We start from the raw sequence: 22,346 nt of genomic DNA on the forward strand, positions 1-22,346 counted from the left end.
CAGTTACGTGTCCTCAGGAAAAGTATCCAGCTTCTTTATGCTGCAACTTTGTCATCCGTGAAAGGGAAATAGAAATAATATCTATTGGGTTGTTGGAAGAGAGTTGGAGACTTGTATAGAACCCATGGGTGAAATCCAGGAGGGACCAACAAAGGAAGATTGAGTGATGGCATCTAGAGCAATTTCCAGGAGAAAAGCAGCTGTAAAAGCTGTATAATAGATGAGTGGTAACTGCAGGCCACAGGAACGAAAACTCTTTCAAGGAGGGCGCGAACTCGCATGCCTGCAGGGCTTCCTTTAGGTAAGTAGCGTGAATGAGTGACAGGGAGAGGGCGCCATCGACAGGGCGTGGTGGGAACCTTGGGGACCAGACAGCGCATGCCTCATTTAGAGGAGGACGCCGCCACCAGCCCCTGCTCATTGTGGTCGTGCAGTGTTTTCAGATCCTACGATTTTTAAAGAGAATTTGGAAATCTGGACGTTTATATAAAATATAAATTTTAAGCGTTGGAAGCTAAGTTTTTAAAAATATTGAAAGTTAAACAAACACGTTATGATCAGTTTACAGCCAATGCATTAAAGACTCATCTCCACCCTGAACAACCTGTAGAAGAAGCAAAGAAACTTCACATGAAAACCAAAAGGAGGCAGGAGAGATGCCCAGTGGAAAGAACAAAAGAACCTGGATTCCTGGTGACATTTTTTTTTTTTCAACACCTACAGCACCTGGTCTTCCTAGGTGGTCTCCCATCCAAGTACTAACCAGGCCCGACCCTGCTCAGCTTCCGAGATCAGACAAGATCGGGTGTGTTCAGGGTCCTGGTGACATTTCAAGACAGTAAAACAATCTTACCATTATCTACCTCCTGTCTTGTTAAAAAAAAAAATAAATGTCTAATGGTTTCATCTACTATCAGGCAGATTTTCTTTTACTTTCAGCCAAATGCATCCTTACATATACACAAAGTAAAAGAAGGTCGAGAACAGTCTGGAGAAAAACCGTGGTGGGGATACGCAATTGCCTTGAAAACGTTGACTTGTTCACTCAGTCATTTTACAAATATTTATTGTGTCACCACACTTTGCCAAGCACTGGACTGGACACCGAGGGTTTCAAGGATAAATCAAATCCAACCTCATCCAGGTGGCGTTTGCAGCTCATCTTCATGTACCAAAAGGAAAAAGAGAACTGGCTTTCAAAACCAGGCCATGTGAATGGGCTGCTTCCAGGTGCTATCTAGAGGACAATTTCATGCCAGGTGGTGTGAAGAAGTAAATCTGTAGACAGGTTTTTGACTGGCTGCCAACAACATGGAGCCCGTGTACAAACGTCAAGGACAGAGCAGTCCGGTGGTGGCCCCCGTGCCTTATTTATAACCATTTTCACCCGGTTGCTATCTGGGAAGACCCTGGCTCTCATCTCCTCGCCACTTCTTGTCCTGTCCAATTTGACAGCATAATTTACAGTTTTCCCTTCTCAGAGACTCCCTATGCCTGAGAACAAGTAGATAAGCAGCAGAGTAAATGGCTCCAGAGAGAATGAGGGAGACTAGGGCATCTGGGAGGAAGAAACTGGCTGGAAGTCACTCTGCTTCACAGAGATGAGCAGGCAGCTGTATCCTCCGCATCCTCTGAATCTCCTCCCTCTGCTCCTCTACCCCAACGCCAGCTATGGGGGAAGGTTGAAGCTGGTCTGACAGTCTCAGGGTGCTGAGGAAACTCAAAGCCGAGGGCAGGTGTGTTCAGTAGGAAAGACCCTCCTTGCCTCCTCTTTCTGAGTCCTCTTGCTCAGAAGCGGGAGCTGGGCAGGTGGCACGGGAGGCAGAAAAGAGACTGTCTCCCCGAAAGAGCCCTGTTTTCTTCTCCAAAGTCTCTCTCCAATTAACCCAAAGGAAGAGTTGTGTTTCACCTTTCCTCCTTGGATCAGGATTTGCCTGATATGGTTCAGGCCGAGCCATGGATACTTAATTAAATCACAGAAAATACTGTTGTTAAGGTCTCATAGAAAGTTCAAAGACTCACAAAATTTCAAAACCGGAAGTAAATTTAAACACCATCCGGTCCACCCCTCTGCCCCATCCCATGCTTCTTTCGATCATTCATTCATTTCGCAGACATTTCTTGACCACCTACTATGTGCCAAGTACTGACAAGAGAACAGTGAGGGAAGAGGAAAAGATCATTGCCTTCGTGGAGCTCACACTCAAGTGCTAAGTGGTTGTCCTAACTTAGTTTGAATAAGTGATTGAGATCTTGTGACCTCGGGGGCCAGGACAGCCCTCTGGAACAGGTCTGACTTCTATAATGTTCTTCCCTCCATTGAAAGAAATGAGTCTTTCACTCATTCCCCTCGTATGCAATGAGCACCTACATAGTTCCAGGGCATTTAGCTTGAAACTTTCACCTACTCGACATTTTATATCTCTCATAATTACTCTGCAAGGAAAATATCATTTATTTCCATCTTACAGATGGAGCTGAGCCACAGTGAAACCATGTGACTTGGCCAAGGTCACTCAATTGGGAACGGGGGTTTCTTGTAGACAAAAGGTCAGGGTGGCCTCTCTGAGGAAGTGACATTTGAGCTGAGACCTAAATGTCAAGGAGGAGCTGGCAGGAAAGATCAGCGAGCCAGACAGAATAGACATTGAGCAAAAGAGCTTATTGTGCTGGAGGTTCAGGAAGGGGCCCCGGTGTCTGGTGGGTGAGAGTCGAGAGCTGATGGAGAAGGTGAGCTTGGAGACCAACCAAGGGTCTGATTATTTGAGCCTCAGGGACTATGGTAGTAAATGGTGGGATGGTTTTAAATAGAACAGTGACTAGATCTGTCTTTGTTTGGGGGAAATGATGCTGACTGAGGTGAGAATGTTGGGTTTTTTAAGCTAGAGCAGGAGTAGACACAGGGAAACCAGTTGGGAGGCCATTGCATTAGCCCAGACGTGAGTTGATGGCAGCTGGTCCAGCACGTGCTAGCGGCGATGGAGAGGGGAGGTGAGATTCAGGAGGTATTTCGGAGGTGCTGCCTAGGGAACCTGCTGGTGTACTAGGTGCGGTGGGCAAGGATAAGACAGGAGTCAAGGGTACTGGTTGTTTGCTCAAATGCTTTTCTAAACGAATACATTCCCATTTCTCTGATGCTTCTAGAGAGGATCCCTCTCCATTTCCGCCCTCCACATCCAGCAGAAGGCGCTCCGGGGTGAATCTACCCGCACACTCGGCTGCCTTCTCCCTGTTCCCTAACCCGCCTTCGCTGGCCTCCTGCATTTTTGCCTCTTCAAAAGCACTACCTGAGCTTCCAAGTTATTGCTATTGATTTCTCCAGTAAAATGTAATTTGGGAAAAGCAGATTCACTTTTTCCTTAAAGCATCATTTGTACACAGGAAAGCACTATGTGGGAATGACAGCATCCACTGAAAGCAGTCCCATCTCGGGGATGCTAAAGCACTCTACGAGTCAACAGTGTCCGGGAATGTGGAGACTGTGACATTTTAAGGAAGTGCTGATTGCGAACGGGATTTTGTGTCTTGGAGGGAAATGGCCTGCGCCAACTGCATGCCTCTTTGCCTGCGGTTGCTACAGCCCTTGGAGGAGGCTAAGAGCCTCATTACTGCGAGAGCCTATAACAGACCACACACCACAGACTCCTAGGCTGGGCTATAAAGTTGATTTCTTGTATTTTATTTTCACAGTTTAAATAACAGATGGGAGGTTGGAGGGTGCTGGTGGTTGGCTGACCAAAATCCAAAGATGGAAAATGCACCCCACCTCCGGACCACCCAGTCTTTCCTCCCCTCCCCCCGATTCATGCACATTTGGCAGACTAAGCCCAAGCCCAGGTTTTCAGACCAGGTTGCTCATGATGTGTACCCAAGCATCTGTTTATTTAGTCGTTTAAACAAAATCTACGTAAAGAAAGCCTCCAAGGATTCTGGGGCCGCAGCCATGAGCACGAGAGCGGCCAGGTCCCTTCTCTCGTGGAATGTGCATTCTAGTGGGGAAGGAGAGACTGAAACAACATGTAATTTCACAGAGGAGGGTAGTAAGGAAAGCATCACTGACTACGATGAAGAGACTCTAGACCAACGTAAATATTTTTGGTTTGTAGGCCCCATGGTCTCCGTCACAACTAGACTTACTTGTTGTAGGATGAAAGCAGCCACAGACAATATGAAAAGGAATGAGGAATAAAACTTTACAGAAACAGGTGGCAAGCCCGAGGACCGCAGTTTGCCAAGCCCTGCTCTGAGACAACGTGGGAAGAACGTTAACAGGGTGGCCTGAAATAGAGTGATCGTTCAGCCAAGGTCAGAAGGAAGAAGAAACCAGTCACCTACAGATGAAAAGGGGAGGCATTCAGACAAGGGGAGATCGCACGCAAAGCCCCGATCATGTCTACTTCAGGAAAAGAAATGCCCACCGATGTGGTGGGGCCAAAGCAAGAAGAGGGAGAAAGAACGGTACAAATTCAAATCAAGAGGTAGGCAGGGGGCCGGTCGCAATGGGCCTCATCATCCAGGAGGAGGCCTGGCACATAGTAAGTATTCAACTAATTAATTATGGCTCTATCAAAGGAAATTTAAGGAGCTCTAGATTGTTCCTCAAATAATTTAGGCAGAGTTCCGGAACCTTGGTTCAGCTCTACGAGTACCAGTTCTAGAGACAAGAATCTCACTTTGCTCCCGTGATCAAATGCCCGTCTAGCACCTCAGTTCCATGAATTATGTTTTAGCCTCATCTGCTATTAAGGGGCCCACCTGTGCCTGAACTCGGCCTCCATAACCTTGTTCGAGACCCCAAATCTTCCAAAACCAGGCCCTCGTGACATAAACCTAAAGGACGATTGCCTGTGATCCCCGAGAAAGGAGAGCCCTGCTGTGTGCTCACTGCTGACATGGAGGCTTGTTATGGCAGGCATGGGGGAGGTTCACAAATATCCTGGTCTCCTTCCTCCTCGTCCCCTCGTCCCCAAAAGTTTCATGTATCAGCGACTTGCTTTGGTCAATGAACTGTAAACAGGTGGCATGTGTCACTTCTAGGTAGAAGCTTTAAGAGCCAATGTTACCCCTCTTTTCCTCTCTTTCTGTCTCTCTTTCTCTCTCCCTCTGTCTCTCTCCCCTTCTCCATCTCTCCCTCTCTCTCCCTCTCTCTTTACCATCACGAATGTGGAAGCATTTGTCAAGTGGGACTTCTTCTCACCTATGTTGGACATATACTATTAGCACAAATAAACCTGTATTGTGTCAAAGCACCACAATTTTGTGGTTTTGACTGCGCCATAACCTACTCCACCCTGACTAATTCAGAAATTAGTCGTTAAGGTAAAAGGCTGCCATAACAGAAATCTAAAATATCTTACGTTGACCAAGCAGTTGGAGAGTGGATGACTCAGGCTATCCAAAATTAAGTTAAGACAGAGCAAGCTATGGGAACACAGGAACACGGTAAATCTAGGAAATATGACTAAAGAGCTGTAGCTATGACCAAAGTGGCTCACGGGAACATCTAGAGGTTAATTCTGGCCTCTAGAAGCTCACACTCCATAGAGAACACGGCCAAGTGAACAAGTAAATACATCGTGTAACAAACGCTATGGTGGAGCTGTGAACAGTCACAGGCATCAGAGAAAGTGAAGTGGCAGTCGTAGTCCACTTAATGATACAGCAACGGTAAGATTAATTGGCCAGGCTAAATTTAGTAGATTAAGATCGGTGAAGGAAGGGATGTGCCCGTCTGATTCTCTGCCCTATCCCTAGAACCCTACTGGATGCTTGTGGTGTGAGGTCTTCCACAGACTTTTTGGAGAATGAATGAATTTTGAATTCCAGAAATACAGCGGTGAAAGAGGCAGAGGCAAGAGCATATGCCAAGGCAGGGGGTTAATATCCTAAGGAGGTCCACCGCCTGGGTAATATGCGCTGCCCAGGGTCAGGAAGAGGTTGAGAGAGACCTCAGGGAAAGGGTCAGGATGATCCTGGACAAGTACCCTGGGACTCTGCTTTGCAAACCCTTGCATGCTACACAGTACGTGACTATTCGCTTAGAGACTAAGCTACTAGGGTTAAATATCTACAGGGATAAATGGGGAGAATATAATTGCGTGAAGTCATGGGTTGTTAAGACAGTATGTGCTGGTGGAAACCTGGCCAACTTGCATGTTTCCTCCTAAAAGTTTTCAATCTGAGATGTTTAAAAATATTGCAATGCCAAACACGACATGTCTCTAGGCCACAGACCAGTTGTAAGCCACCCGTTTTCAAATCCTTCTAAAAGAGATGATCAGAAGTTTCAAGAAAGAGAGTACAAGTCCACAATCCATTACCCATAATCTTAAAGTTCTAGAAGCTGACACTGAAGGGTTTTTTTTTCATAAGCTTGGCAGCAAAGATTGACTAAACTTACATGAGGCTATTTATAGTCTCCTTTAACTTCTTCATGTGAACATTCATACATTTCACTCTTCTGTGTTCGATTACCCGGTGCCGCCCCAGAGTATACTGCTAGACCTACATAATGCACTGCATCTTGTTTTTCTTAAATGCAAAAAAATAAAATAAAATAAACTGAATTGTTAGAACATTCCAAGTTTTAGATAAAGGATCGTGGACCTCTAACATGATCGGGTTCATAATCTGTAGGTGGAAAACTCTCGAAGCGGTGTCGATGAGACACTGGAGGAAGGCGAGAAGGAAGCTGATTAAGGAGCTGTAGGCAAATCAATAGTGAGAAACACTGAGAGCTGCACCAAGACGCAAGTGCTGGAAACGGAGGGGTTCGGGGGATACTTCCCAGTCAGATCAGCACAACTCGGTGCCTGATTGAAGGTGGGAGGTAAGAGAGGAAGGAATCCAGGATGAATCTCATGCTTCTATCTTGTAAGAGTGGACAGATGGTGAACCATCCACCACAAGAGAAAATCAAGAACAATTATAATTAAGGAGGAAAATTACAAGTGCCAGTTTGGACATGTGCGTGTGAAGTTCTTCTGCACGCTGTGGTTGGGGATGTGTGGCAGGAAGTTGAAAATGTATCTAGAGCCCAGGAGAGAAGCTGGTGACAGAGGTACAAATCTGGGAGGTGTAGTGATCTGAAGAGCCTCTCTCCAAAAAAAACATGTCCTATTCTCACCCCCAGTAACTGTGAATGTGAACTTATTTGTAAATGGGTCTTTGTGGTTGTTATTAATTTTTAAGGGTCTTGAAATGAGATCATCCTAGACTTAGAGTGGGCCCCGCGTTCATTGTCAGGTGTCTGTATAAGAGAAGAAAGAGGGAGATGGCAGGACACGCAGAGGACACAAAGGGAAAGGCATGTGAAGCTGGAGGTAGAGATGAGAGTGTGACACCTGCAAACCAAGGATTGGCGGAGCCATCAGAAGCTAGGAGAGAAGCACAGAATGGATTCTCCCACGGAGCCTCCAGAAGGAACCCACCCTACTCCTGCCTTGATTTTGAACCACTGGCCTCCAGACTGTGAGAAAATAAATTTCTGTTATTTTAAGCCACTTAGTGTGTGGCAATTCGATATGGCAGCCCTGGGACACCAACACAGAAGGCTTCCGCCATGCGAGGCATTTTCAGCCCCAGAACACAGTGACGGAGGAGAGAGGTGGACCCAAGGACAGAGGTCAATGACGCCGACATTGAGTAGAAAACGGGATGGCGACTGAGAAAGGGCAGACAGCGAGGTAAGAGGAGAACTGGGAGAGCGGAAGCTCAGAAAGGCATGAGGCTCCAGGCAGGAAGGTGTGTTCTGCAGTGTCGAATTTTGCAGAGGAGACATAGAGAATTAAGGCTGAGAAGAGAAGACCAGATTTAGCAATAAGGTCATTGATGACTTTGAGCTGGAGCAGGTTTTGTAAACTAAGCATTAAGTGATATGTGAGAAAATGGAATGAGTAGAGAAGTCTTTCAAAAACTTCAGCAATAGTGAAGGGAAGAAGGTGGTCGTGTCATGTTTAGAGTCTAGAGAAAGGGTTTTGTAGGATGGGAAGCCTGAATATATCTGTTTGTGGGAATTAGTTGCTAGGCAAGGCTGTCAGCCTAGGAGACAGCAAAGAAAATGGGAGAGCTAGGACCATCTGACAGAGCTTGTCAAACGTCCATCAATCCTGGGGGTATAGAGTGCAGGATATTTCTTAGCATAGAGCTGTCGTTGGAAAGTAGGTACCCAGAGACAGGCAACATTTCCCAGCCTCCCTTGCAGCCAGGTAAGAACATGTGATCAGTTCTCACCAATGGAATAGAGTGGAAGTGGAGTCTCCCCCAAGCCGAGGTGAGTGAGAAGTGGGGATGCCTTCTCTATCTTTTTTCCCCAATTCCAACAGAATTCAGAGGACTTCACGGCCCTTAAAGATGGCAGCACCACAAAACTGAAGGAGACTGGATTCCCGTGTCACCACCCGGAGGAAAGCCTCCCACTAACAGGAAAATCCATAACACGCTATTTATGAGCGAGAAACGATTATCTTACGTCACTGAAATAGGGGAGTTTATTTGTTCTAGCAGCTAATAGCACTCTAATAAGTCTGCATATTATATGTGCCCAGATCCTGTACTGCTGGATTCCTGCCACCTGCCAGAGAACTCGACTCCTACCAGACTAACCCACTAACGACCGTCTGCCTGGCAGCACCTGGCCTCTGTCCCATCCTGACTGAGGTCTTCTGTCCATTCAACATAAATGTATTAATCTCCTACTGTGTATAGTACTCTGGGCAAGAGACAGGGATATAGCCATGCATGTGATGAATCCTCGCCTTCAGGTAGCTTATATTCTAATGGGGTAGACAGAAACTAGACAGGTGACATATAACATCCGGCTGAAATATATGATGTGCTATAAAGAAATGAAGAAGGCAGAATAAGAAGACACAAAGAGATGGGGGGTGGGGTGGGATACAATTTTAAATACGTTGGTCCAGAAATGCCACGTTGGGGATGTGACATTGATGCAGAGACTTATGTGAAGTGACTGAGCAAGCAGAGAAAGAGCCGGAGGATGGGTAACCCGGGCAGAGGGTGCAGCTCACACAGGAGCCCAGAGAAGAACACGTGCTTGACATTTCTGTACAGCGGCAAAGCCCATGTGGCCAGAACAGAGGGCACAGGCAGAGACTGATGACAGAGGTGAGGCCGGAAGATAATGAGGGGTTGGATCGAGTTCAGCCATGATGAAGATTCTGAGTCCTAGTCTAAGAACTAGGCAGGTACGGACATAGTCTAGCCTCCCAGGGGTCAGGATCACTCCCTTTTTCCAAGGGCCTGCTCCTTCCTCGCAGACCGGTCCACCTTCCAGGGCCCAGCTCCTGCCCGTCTGTTCCCACCCTGTTCACTTGCTCTGAGCTACCCTGGGCGCTGAGCAGCCAGGCTGCAGGGTGCATTTGGCAAGGATAAGCGAGGCAGAGGAAGTGGCTTTTTTTTTTTTTTTTTTCCCATGGAGAGGTGACTCTCCTGCAAAGAAAATAAAGTTCATAGTGGAGAAGCAGCACCCACGAGGCAGCGAACACTAAATCTATATTTGAGCTGAAAAACATGCAGACAGGCGGGCGGGAGCCCAAACACAACTGCTTCTGCCTTATGCGATCGCAAATGAGTAATTTCGCCTCCTGGAGTTTTAGGGAGCACCTACAGCTCTGAGATGGAGCCATTCCTCATACTAGAAGTCTGCAAAGATGCTTGTGAGGGTTTTAGGGCCCCCCAAAGATGGAAACACTTCTTCCAGTGGCAACACTTCACATCTGCAAACTATACTTCACTCACTCCATCTGTGTCACCCTGTCCTCACAAGAAACTAGGGGAGGGACTGGACAACTTTATGTTACAAACGAGGATATTCTAGCCCCAAGAGGTGAAGTGTTATGGCCAAGGTCACGAAGCCAATGGCTGAGTTATTCTCGTGAACCGTATTTAAAAGTAACCATTAGTCGTCTTCATGAAACCGGCCATAGATACTTAAAGTTCAAAGCCCTTTCCAAGTCCTAGAAGGTCCTACACGGGGAATCAGCAAACCTCAGCCTACTGCCGGATTTTGTAAATACATTTTATTGGAACACAGCCATGCCCACTCATTTGCTTATGTCTATGGCTGCTTTCACACTTCAGAAGACTGCTGAGTAGTTGCTTCCGAGTTTATCTGGCCCACAAAGTTGAAAATATTTACGATCTGGCCCTTTACAGACCAAATTTGTTGACCTTGCTCTTCATGATCGGTCCAATCCTCTCTTCTTCTATCTCTTCTGCTTTCTCTTCCACTCACTCTTTTCCAGGCACACAGGTCTTCCTTCTCTTCCCCAAAGAAGCCTAGATTGTCTACGTCAGGATCTTTGTACTTGCTAGCTTCTCTGTCCAAAACACTTTTCTTCACGATTTTCACATGCTAGCCTCCTTTCAGATCTCAGGTCTCGGATCGAATGCTAACTCCTCAGGGGAGCCTGCCACAATCTCCCTACCTAGTACAATCCACAAGTCTTATCTCAAATTCACTTCTGTTTTTTAGAGGCATCTATCACTTTCTAAGTTATTTATGTACTTATTATCAGAGTCTCCCACTAGAAAAACAGCTCTGTGAGAACAGATACTCCGACTGTCTTGGTCACAATTAAATCCGTGATATGTAGGATGGTGTCTGACACAGAATGGATGCTTCATAGTCGAATGCTAACTGGATGAATGAACCAAAGAATTAATGAGTGAATCATAACTATTTTTAGTGTATGTCAGGGGTTCTCAACCTTGGCAATATTGACATTTGGGACTGGATAATTCTTTGTTGCAGGAGACTGTCCTGAGCATTGTAGGATGTTTACACTCCAGATCTCTTGGTATCAGATGCCAGTAGCACCCACCACCACCACCAGATTGTGACGACTCCGAATGCTCTTGGAGGCAGTAGGCAGGGATTCACTCCTAGTCTAGAACCACTGGTCTGCATGGCTTAAAGTTGCCCTTAGAGCTTAAAATATAACTGAAGGCTTTAACACGAGACCACAATAATTCCAGATTTCTAATTAATCATAGTTGTACCTATAGGTGACCTGCATTGAAGCCAGCTCCTTGATGAGTTGGTGAAATTGCTCCTTTAAGGAAGTATCAATACTGTTTTGGAAACGAAGGTTCCAAGACAGAAACCACTCGAATGTTATTAGCGGGGAATGATTAATAACTGGGGAGCCAGGATGTAGAGCTGCACATTATTGCCATGTCTGGCCTGACAACGTAACGAGATGCTGTGTGTTGCTTTGAGGGTGGCAGAGGGAGGAGGCGATGTGGACAGAGAGGCCAAGGGCCCTCCTTGGGGATTTGGCCATTTACAGGGAATCGGAATTATTAATGGGAGTGTTTTGTTAAGTCTTTTTCCATGACAAGAAGAAAAATGGATGAGAACAGAGATGGAGCAAATGCACTGACTGGCAAGGGCTGCTGGAGGTCTCTGGGGCGCGCAGACGAAGGGAGGATGTGGAAAGTCATTTAGCGATCTTATTTTCTACAAGGAAAATGCTGAGTGCAGGGAGCCTGCTATTGCTGCAGTCTGGTGGCTGCTACCGCTGCTGCCTTGATGTAGAGGCTAGTCAATATATTTTGCTCAGTTCCTGGGGATGGAGTCTATTTTAATAGCTCTGTTCCCCATGGGGCACAGCTTAATGGGCCACCCACCAGATACAGCCCTGACTCACCAGAAGGATGACTGTCCTCCAGCAGATGACCCACAGGGCACCATGGTGTCAGCAAATAGCAAGGACTCTGGCCAGGACGGGCTGCCCTAACCCATCAACTGCATTTTTGATGAAAGCGGGGATTGGAGGGGAGAAACCGGGCAGCACAGTCAGTGTCCAGGAACCACGCCTGTTGAAGTGAGTCGATTTCTCTCAGGCTGACTTCCTGTGAGTCCTTTGCCTCTCCTAACAGCCTCCCGGACGGCCCCTGTTCCCCATTCCCCCTCACTGCCATTGAGACTGCCTCTATTTCTCAGATTCGTCTCCCACCCAAGGCTGGTTTCAAATTAAGATGCAGTCTTAGCTCCCAAATTTCATTGTGGAAAACATGCACAGTCTCTTCTTCCTAGGGGGTTAGGACCAGGAAATAGACAGGGGTAAATGAAAACAGCACAAGAAGGGAAATAAATACAGCGGACCCCGCTGTTTTTGTTTATCTGGCATCCATTCTCTCTTCCAATAACACTCACATTTTGGGGGGATCCATCGCCCCCTCGTTTTCAAGATCTGAGTTCTGGCTAGCCTCAGCCATTGTCAGATTTGGGGGTAAACAAATGGCCCAGGCCTGTGCTAATCACGGTAGCCCGTCCTTCTGTTCACGGTTATGGGTTTACGGACGGACAAATGGCCCAGGTGACCCAATCATTATTAATTTGAGCGCTTATACTGAAGAGTTTAGGGAAGAGGAATGCTCCTCCTGCCTGGACTGAGGAGAGGACAAGATGAAGGCCAGGGGTTTCTGGAAGCCATTTTTGCCACCACTAGTGGGGGGGAGCCTGCCGATGAGCCAACAGCGAAAAGCAGCACCATGAGATGGGGACAGTGTGACCCCTGCCTGATGGCCATTTGAATATAGCCATGCCCCAAACTGGCAGTACTCTGAACTCATGTCAATTATACAAGATGTGCATTATGTAAAACATACTTCTTGATTTTTTCTCAAGCATGCTTTAGTTGGATTTTGTATCGATTGCAACAAAAGAATCCTGTATCTTAACTGACAAAGTTCCCAGATTCTCACAAATTTCACAGAGGTACAGTCTTTGATCAATATTAGTTTCCTTCATTCCCCGTGATCCCTAAGCCCCTTTCTTAAACAGTGGGCAGGTACTCGCCTCTCAGAGTACTCCTTCTTTTATCCCGATGCTGGAAGCTGCTAAGTAGATCTTTATGGAACATCTAATATGTTCAAGGTGCCATGCATAGTTCTTTATTTGTTTTTTGTTTTTTTTTAATTTATTTAACTTGGATTGTAAGGATTTGTGATATGTAGTCTTACCCCCAATTTAAAGATCAACAAACTAGGATACAGAAAGTAAAATGCTGAAAATCATACAGCTAATAAATGGCAGAGTGAGCAACACGTTTTCCCTTAGCCATACGAGCTCCCCCACCGAAGCCTGAAGTCACAATTAGGAAGAGCAACAGTGATGTACCGCTCGACTGTTCAAGATTAATAATACAAGTCACTGTCTGAGCACTCGCCAGAAGCCCAAGCCCTGGGCTAAGTACATCACCTAGACTATTTCTAATACACACACGACATTGTAAGAGAGGGATTATTTTCTTATCATCCTTTCCAATTGATAGATAAAGACACTGAGGCTCAGGAAATCTAAACTAACTTTGACAGGGTTATACAATTACTTGAAAAAGAGATGAAATACAAAACCAAAGAAACTGCGAGCCAATGCTCTTTCCAGTAGCCAAATTTCTTCCCAAGTCTCCAGTGAGAAATTCACATCTTAAGAGTTTCTTCCACACCCATGTATCCTTGATCCATAAAAGAAAGCACCTCTTAGGAAATTTTGTCATATCCCATCCACTTAAATACTTCATCCAGGAAAAGGTCGACTCCCCAGTTAAAATAAGATACCTGGGGGCAGAGTCCATGACTTACACATCTACACAGCCAGGGGCATAGTAGGTGCATCATGAAGAGTTACTGAAGAAACACAGCACCCTACCCTGTTCCTGTACCTTTAAAGTCTTCATCTAGATCTTTTCACCAAGTGTGGTCCATGGAGATTTCCCTGGGAATCCTGCTAAAAAAGCAGAGGCTCAGATCCGAGCCCAGGTATATTGGAATACTATAGGTATCGCATATACATCGGATAATTTTCTTATACATATAATTTTATTATACACATAATATATATTTTTATTATATACAATATTCTCATAAACCACATTTAAAAATATCTAATAGATTTATTTTACATATTTCATATATATTATATATATTAGATTCGAACATATATATTATAATGGAACATTATTCAACCTTGAAAAAAGGAAATCCTGCCGTGTGACAACATGAAGACTTGCTCACCAGGGGAGCTCTGTCTCTGCCACAATCAAGAAGGCCACACCAGGACCACTAATTTCAAGAACACACCACTGTCATCATTATCCAGAGATCAAGAGGCCACTTCAGCAGCAACTGCCTTTCTACATCCAGAAAGTCAGTGACTGAAGCCTAGGACCCTGCTGAAGAAAAATCCCACATCCTGGCTGCTGCAGGAAGACAGCCTCCGCCTTCCAAAGTTCATGCAAATGCAGATAATTGGTGGGGCCTGGTTTTTATCCAGAACTCCAGGGGAGTCTGGGAAATAGAACTGCTAGCTTTCCAACCTCAATATTATAGGAAAGAGCTCTAGAAGGAGTTTGGAATGAATTCTGGGTGCCAGATCATCACATATATCTCAAGGTGATTGTGAAAAAGCCAAGGAAAAAAATAGTAAGAAAATAACCGGAGAGATGCAACTGTGACTCAGGTAGGGGCTCTGGGCTGATTTTGGACTTGATGCATGGTTCAGGAATTCATCACTGTATGCTCGGGACTCATGCCAAGGCCAAATATCCTAACCATTTCCGGAATACAGTTAACATCCGATCCCACTGTCACTGTCTCAGCGATACACGCTTCGAGAGAAGAATGGTAGAAACATTCTTAAATCAAACTGAGGAAACCAGTCTAATCTTGTTACTCAATAGCTTTGTGAATTTGACCACCCTCGTCCCTCCCACAGTCTTGGTGTTTTCCCCAGTGCAGCAATTTGAGTAGGATTTGTCTACACAGGTGCATCTCAAAAGCCTCTTTCAGCCATAGAGCGCATGAAAGTTTCTTGTTCCCTTGCACAGAATGATTCATCCTTCCCCTCCAGAGTCTCTATTGAATGTACACTTCTCAGCAGGTAGACGGGCTTATTCACTTGACACTTGGTAATTAAAGTAAGGAAGGCACCCTGGATACCGGCCAGGCTGTCCTGTTCCCATCCCTACTGAGCTGCAGTGTGCCCCCGGCACTAGGGGCCCTCCTTTCTCTTTCCCACTTCACCCCTCCCTCCTAGGGCTACCCACCCCAATCCTGCCCTGGACTTGGTCTCAATCTGGGGCCAATTACAAGACGTAATCCAATTGTCCTACAAGAGCAGATTAATGGCTGGGATTTCAGTAAACCTCTAAATCTGTCCATTACAGACATGGTGGTGACTCAGGGACAAACCAGATGGTTGGTAAAAGTGTTTGGGAACCACCGGGCTTTGCCTTTTTTGGGGTTAGTTATTCAGTGGCACCAAAGGGTCAACTAACAGAGGTAATTAAAATGGAAGAGAAAAATCTAGAAACTCAGTAGTTCCTTCTTTGAATCCAATTGGGGTATATAAAAAAGAATTCAGCCAGAGCAGTCCCCTAGATCAAAAAGAAAAAGAAAAAGAAAATTAAGAACTCTATCTCTATTTTTGGAGACCATGCACACTGCACTTAGCATAGCAGTCGCCATCTAATGTTTTAGTGTCCTTACCACGAGTCTCAAATTGCTTCTTACACCAGAACTGAGATAAAGATCCCTCTTTCCCACCTCTTGCCCCAAATTTTAGCCCTTATTTCCACATGTCACTCTCTCTAAGCCATCCTTCAACAACTAGAAGCAATCTTTCTGAAATGCAAACAGAATTGTGGTTTGTTTGTTTTTTTTTTTTCTATTTACAACCTTTTAATGACTCCCTGTTGTCTTCCCTTACATGAGACTTTTCATGGTCTGGCCTCTGCTGGCCTTTCTGGCTCTGTCTTTTGCTATAACTGCCCCCTCCAGGCTACACTCCAACCCTGGTGAGCTGCTCACACTTCCCTGGGAACACTACATCCTCAATGTCTTTGGTTCCTTTGCATACGCTTCTCTCTCTACATAGAATAGTTCCCTACTCACCACCCCAGCCCTGTGTGGGGCTTCCTCCAGCTCCTGCTGTGAAACTTTCTCCAGGCACCACTACTTCCAAAAAACCTTCTTGGACCCTAATAGAGTGTGTCCCCAACCTAATGACTGGGCTTCCCTTGTCCTCTTCTCAGAGTGGGAACTCACGAGGGTAGTTATCGTCTTGCTGGTTGCCAGTTTGGGGCTCAGAAGCAGCACAAAGTAAAGGTGAAATTTTAGAAAGAAAAATCAATAAATGAATTAGATAACCAATGGTCTCTGAAGATATGAAGTGTTGGTATTGAGTACCTTGGTAGTAGGCCCCAGGATAAATGAGTACAAAATAACAAAACCAAGGTTTTGTATTCAACTCATGAATGGTCCAAATAACATCACCGTGTGTCTTGGCCAGAGGTAGTATCCCTAACTCCATGCTGATGATCAGTCACTAGGAGGATCCGGGGAACAGAATACAAACATAGCAGCCCAACCATTTCTCCAGGTTGGTCAACAAATATTTATTGAGTAATTTACTACATGTCAGGCACGGTTCTTGGTGTTGAAAACTCAAGGGTAAAAATGTTTGACAAAAACTCTGCTATTGTTGAGCTTACATTCTAGAGGGGAGACAGTGAATAGACAAGTGAGCCCATAAACGAGCAACATAACTTTCATGAGTGTTAAGTGCTGTGAAGAAACCCAAACAGGGCAATGAAAAGCCGAGTGACTGAGACAGTCTGCTCAACAGAAATGACTGAGAAGGATGCTCAAGGCCATGGAATACATCACTGAGGAAGTGGCCTATGCGCTGAGTGCTGACTGGTGAGAAGCACTGGGAAGCAAAATTATGAGAGCGTTAGGTTCCAGGAAGACAGGGGAGCAGGTGCAAAAGCACCTGAGTGGGTGACAAGTTTGGGGTAATCAAGGACAGAGAGGCAGCGAGTGTGGCTGGAACTCAGCGAGTGAAGAGGGGAGGGATTAAGTTCTGAGGTCTGAGAAGTCTGCAAGAATCGATGGTGTAGTGTCATATAGGCCACCCAAGGGTGGAAATTTTATTCTAAGAGCAATGGGAAGGGAGTGGAGGGACTAAAGCATGGAAATGGCATGACCTAATTTAAAAGCTCACTCTGGCTGCTCGACAGAGTAGATAACGGGGGCAACAGGAGAAGGAGGGTCATCTGGTAGGAGGCCACTGCACCTCTGTAGGTGGGAGGTGACATGAGAGACGATGGGACCTCCAGAGAGGTAGTGGTGGGGATGGTTAAGGAGTGGTCAGAACTGGTGAGGAGAGTTAGCCAATGGGACCTACCATTGCAGGGGGTTAAGAGAAATACGAAAGCTGGGAATGACTGCTAGTTGTTTTGCTTGAGCTACTGGGTGGATTATGCTGGCATTCACCAAGATGGAGAGGTCTAGCAAGAAGACGGATTTGGAGAATTAAAGTGTGAAAAGTTTGCCCGTGTTACACTTGAGATGTCCGTACGATGCTGAACTGGACGTGCGAACGAGATAATGGATTTGGGAATCTGGAGCAGAGGAAACTCAGGCCCAGAGATAATAACTTCAGCATTATCACCAAATACATGGTCTATAAAATCTTGGGCTGGATGAGATCACTCAAGGAAAGGGCATACATGACAAAAGGACCCTGGACTGAGCCCAGGGGCACTCTGTTATTTAGAAATCAGACAAAGGATCGCAAGTCAGCAGAGGAGAATGACAAAGCCAGTGAGAGAGGAGTGAAAGCAGGAGAAGGTTCTCTCCGGAAGCCAGAAGAAGCCCAGCACCTGAATAGATAAAGATAGAAAAGACAAAATCAATTGCCCCTTCTGGAAGGACATTCCATCAGTGATGTCATTTCCATGGAGGAAGTGAAGCACTTACCAAGAAATGATGTTGGGTAAATAACTACATGATAATCAATAGCCATAGCAGGCAGAAAAGCAATTTGGTTCAAACAGTAATTACAAGCTAAAATCACAGATCACGGCTTGAATTAATTTCCAGAACGTAACCTGGAAAACCCCAGTGCCAAGACTGAGTAGAGACCAACTGAATAGAAATATCATGAAGGACTCCACTCCATGCTTTGGATAACGTCTCCAGAGGGCCTATTATTTTTTTTTAAAGGTTGTAACATTGAACTTGTTTAACTTATCATTGCTTTGCAATGCTTTTGCCTGTAGCTAATCAGTTGTAGTTTCAAAGTGAAATGAGATGCTTCTGCTACAGGAGGCTGAAGAATACCAGAGAAAAGAAAGAGCTGATTCAGATGGTTCTAGATGCAGAGGTTCTTAACCTGGACCCCCTAGGGGAGCTGTAATAGAATTAGGGGTCTATGAAATTGGGTAGCAAAAAAATTCATGTTCATTTTCACTAATCTCTGATATTTGCCATTGCTGTCAGTATCTTTGACTCTGTCACTAAGAGAATCAAGATACTTTGTATCATATTACACTTTTTGCAGGTAGCTTGGAATATGTTTATCCTCACCTACTGACTTGATGGAGACCTGCCTTATTTGAAGAAGACTATTATTCAATGTGTTAATTAGGAAGTATATACATTACTGTATCCTAGTGCTTGTTTGTTTTGTTTTACTAATATTTTGATAACTGAATTTCAATATAATTCCTTGATACTCCTTTGTGTTTTGTTTTATGCATGTGAAGGCATTACTCTGAGAAGGGGGTCCATGGGCTGCTCCAGATGCCAAAGGAATCTGCAATACAGAAAAGATAAAGAGATTGTGTCTAGAAGGAAGTCTGGCCACAGTGGGAGAGAATCGCTTCAGGGAAAGTAGAAAAGATGGGTGACTCCAGATGCAAATCTGGCCAAGAAGAGAAAGTACTCAAGAAGTAAGATACAATGACACATGAGAAGGACAGAGCTAAGCGGAAGGTACTCCTCAGAAATCAAGAAAATGCCAAATAGGAGAACTCAAAATATTGCAACTCTTAGTACCCAGGAACAGCAAAGAAACAAGCACTCACTTTTTGGAATAATCTGAGGCAGAAAAGCCCAAAGCAGAAGTTTCATAATAAAGGTTAAAAAAAAAACAAACCAATAGTGTAGGTGATAGATTATTACATTAATGGTTTCCAATAAAAGGATGCCAGATTTCACAAATAAAAATAATTGGGTAACCAGTTAAATTTGAATTTCAGATAAAGAATACAATTTTAGAATAAGTATGTCCCACATATTGCATGGAACATGTTTATACTAAAACAAACAAAGAATAAGTTTTAGTATAAGTATTTCTCAAATATTGCATGTGACATACTTATGCTAAAAAAAAATTCTTTACTTCTATGAAATTCAAATTCAACTGGTGGTCGTCCTGCATTTTATCTTGCAACCCTACCAATAAACCATGTCTTCCAGCAGCCACAGTTTGGCATAGACACCTCTCCTCCTCATATTGACTCTGGTCCTGTGACTTGCTTTGGCCAATGAGATGTTGACAAATGTAACACAGTCCAAGACTTGATAAGCGCTTGCTCAATGAGGCTAATCCTCATTGGGATGCTGCTGCCACCATGTGAGGAAGCTTGGTTTAGCCTCTTTGAGGATGAGAGAAACCATGGAGAGAGAAGCCCAGCTGGCCCAGCTGGCCTAGCCCCAGTTGACCCTCCAGCTGAATGCAGCCACATGAGGGACCCAGTACCACCCAGAATGACAAACTACAGAATTGTGAGAAATAACAAATCATCGCTTTTTAGAGGTGGTTTGTTATGTAGCAATAAATAATGGATACAGCATATCTTATGATTCACTTCATAAAGATTTCTGGAGCACCTACTGTATGCAAGCCACTAAAATGTGTAGGTGAGCTATAATTCTCAGAGTGCTGTGATCCACCTATATTAGAATTACGCAGATTATCTGTTAAAAACCCATATTCATGGACCAGTCCTATTGAATCTGAACCTTTGGAGGCAAGACTAACTAATTTGCATTTTTGACATGCCTCCTTGGTGATTTTTAATTCTATTTGAGTCTGATGATTATTGCACTAAAGAGACACAAAAATTGGTAGACATTGCTCTGCCCTCATGCAACCTAAGAAATGAGACAGAGGGGCACCCAGGGACCTATAACACAAGGCAGAAGGAAATGACTGCTCTAAAATGACTATAGGAAAATTGTATGAGCCACAAAGAAATGTGAGATTAACTTGAGGGGGACAGATGAGAAGGCTCCACAGAAGAAGCGCTTTAGAACTAGACACAGAGGATAGGTCTGCACAGGGTAATAGAAAAGTGCTAGATTAAGAATTTCCTGGGTTTTGGTCTTAGCTAATGGCCACCGTTTATTGAGCAACTACTATTTGTAAGGGGATGAGCTAGGCTCTTTACATATACTTTTTGAATTTTCACAAAAACACTGCGAGGTAGGTACTATGATCCCATTTTGAAATGAGAAACAAAGCTCAGAGAGATGTCACTTGCCCAAGGATACACCGCCACCATCAGGGAGCTAGCTCACTTTTCTCGGTCTTCGTTTCTTCATCTATGAGATGGGATGGAGTGCACAAGATGATTTCTGAGGCCTTATTATTGGAGCCTAATCAACTCTACTTTAGATAATGATCGCACTTGTTAGGTGGGGGAGGAAGGTGCAGCAACCCAGGGAGTGAACCTCAGCCTTTGGGATTTGTTACTATGGACCTGTCTTAATCAGCTTGGGCTGCTATAACAAAATATCATAGTTCTGAAAGCTGGAAGCCCAAGATCAGGATGTGACATGGGGGTGCTCTGGTGAGAGCCCTCTTCAGGATTGCAGACTACCAACTCTTGCTGTCCCCTCACATGGCAGAGAGCAGAGAGAAGCAGCAAACTCTAGTGACTCTTATAAGGGCATAGATCCCATCGTGGGGGCTCCCACTCATGAACCCATCTAATCATATCACCTCCCAAAGGCTCTACCTTAATACCATAACATTATGGGGTAGAGTTTCAACACATACGTTTGCAGGGGGGGATATAAACATTCAGTCCATAACAGTATCTAACCCAGAAATACCAGTCACCCACCATCTGCCTGTCACTTTCAATAACTGTAGCTCTAAAGACTGCTTGCCTCCTAGAGGAAGAGAAATATAGGATGATAAGAGAGAGATAAGTTAGTGAATAATTGAATGATTATTTGTGAATAAGTGCATGACTGAATGAAAGACTGAACAGATAAGTCAATGAATGAATAATGGGGTACCAAATGGTTGAGAAAAGCTGATTAAATGGCCTCCAATTCCTCAGTAGAATTAAAAGAAACATCAAGTGCTTGAGAGTGAGGCAAAGAGAGAAAATGTGTGCTCTAGAGACAAGAAGAGTTTAGCAAGCTTCAACTAAGGCACAAATGAGACAAGGCGTTAATGTGCGTTGAGACCAACCTGCATAGCTCTGGCCTTTGACAGTCCATGAGGAAGGGCAGAGAAGGGTGGAGGCACAGAGAGAATCCAGTAGAAGTTGAAAGTAGCACCAGAACCTTGGGCAGTGATGGCAGCTCCACATCAGCTTGCCATGGAAAAAAGGATGAGGGTAAGCATGTCACACTCCCTAAACTAAGTTCTACCAAAGTGAGTAAGAAGCCACTAGCTGATGAAGTAAATGAGGAGAGTTCACTACACAAGGTCAGCGAGGACATTCAGATGCCTGGAAGATGACATGGTGGGATCATTAGATTTTGAGGCTATGAAGGTTAATGTGATGGTGAAGGATATCAGCCCATGCTGAGAGCCCTTAATTCTGTACTAAATTAAGTCAATTCAGATCATTTAATTAACTGTTCTGAAATTTTCTCACTCTGAAGAGAAAAAAACCTATTTTATTCTGATTTATGAGAATTAGACTAGACTCTAAGATTGTACATGTAAGCACTTTGAAAATTATAAAGTGTTTTTTAAATGCAAGAGATGACTTTATTAACCAATAAAGGAGGAAAGAAAAGGAACCAACATTTATATTCCAAGCATCGTACCAGGCACTTTATAAACATCAAATCATGTAAGTGGCACAACAGCCCTAATAGATGTCTTCTTGTCTTCATTTCACAGATAAGGAACTGAGCCCAGCAGTATTCAGCCAATGAGAAACAGAGCCAGTAGTATCCAGCCAATGAGAAACAGAGCCCAGTAGGATCCAGCCAATGAGAAACAGAGCCAGGCAGTATCCAGCCAAGGAAAAATGAAGCCCCAGATTTAGAGTCTGCCTGGGTGCTTGACTTCAGGAATGTGATCTGTGTGTCATTGTTTGATCTCCCTTTTTCCCTTTTCAGGATACATTCCAGAGAGTTCATCTCTTCAAATATTTGCCATACTGACGTATCTTTTCCATTGTCAAAACCCATCTTATTAACTGAATTTGGTAGTCCAGGCTCGGAACTGATTTTTCAATACTATTTAATAGTATTGCTTTTCTAGTTAAAAGGATAAACGT

General features: G+C 44.6%; 1 pseudogene; it reads right to left on the reverse strand.

Annotated features, from left to right (window-relative positions):
• Nucleotides 1–714: 714 nt before the first annotated feature.
• Nucleotides 715–836, reverse strand: LOC112481950 (annotated as a pseudogene).
• Nucleotides 837–22,346: the final 21,510 nt, after the last annotated feature.

The sequence above is a fragment of the Pteropus alecto genome, unplaced genomic scaffold, assembly GCF_000325575.1.
Source record: "Pteropus alecto unplaced genomic scaffold, ASM32557v1 scaffold94, whole genome shotgun sequence".
Lineage (NCBI taxonomy): Eukaryota > Metazoa > Chordata > Mammalia > Chiroptera > Pteropodidae > Pteropus > Pteropus alecto.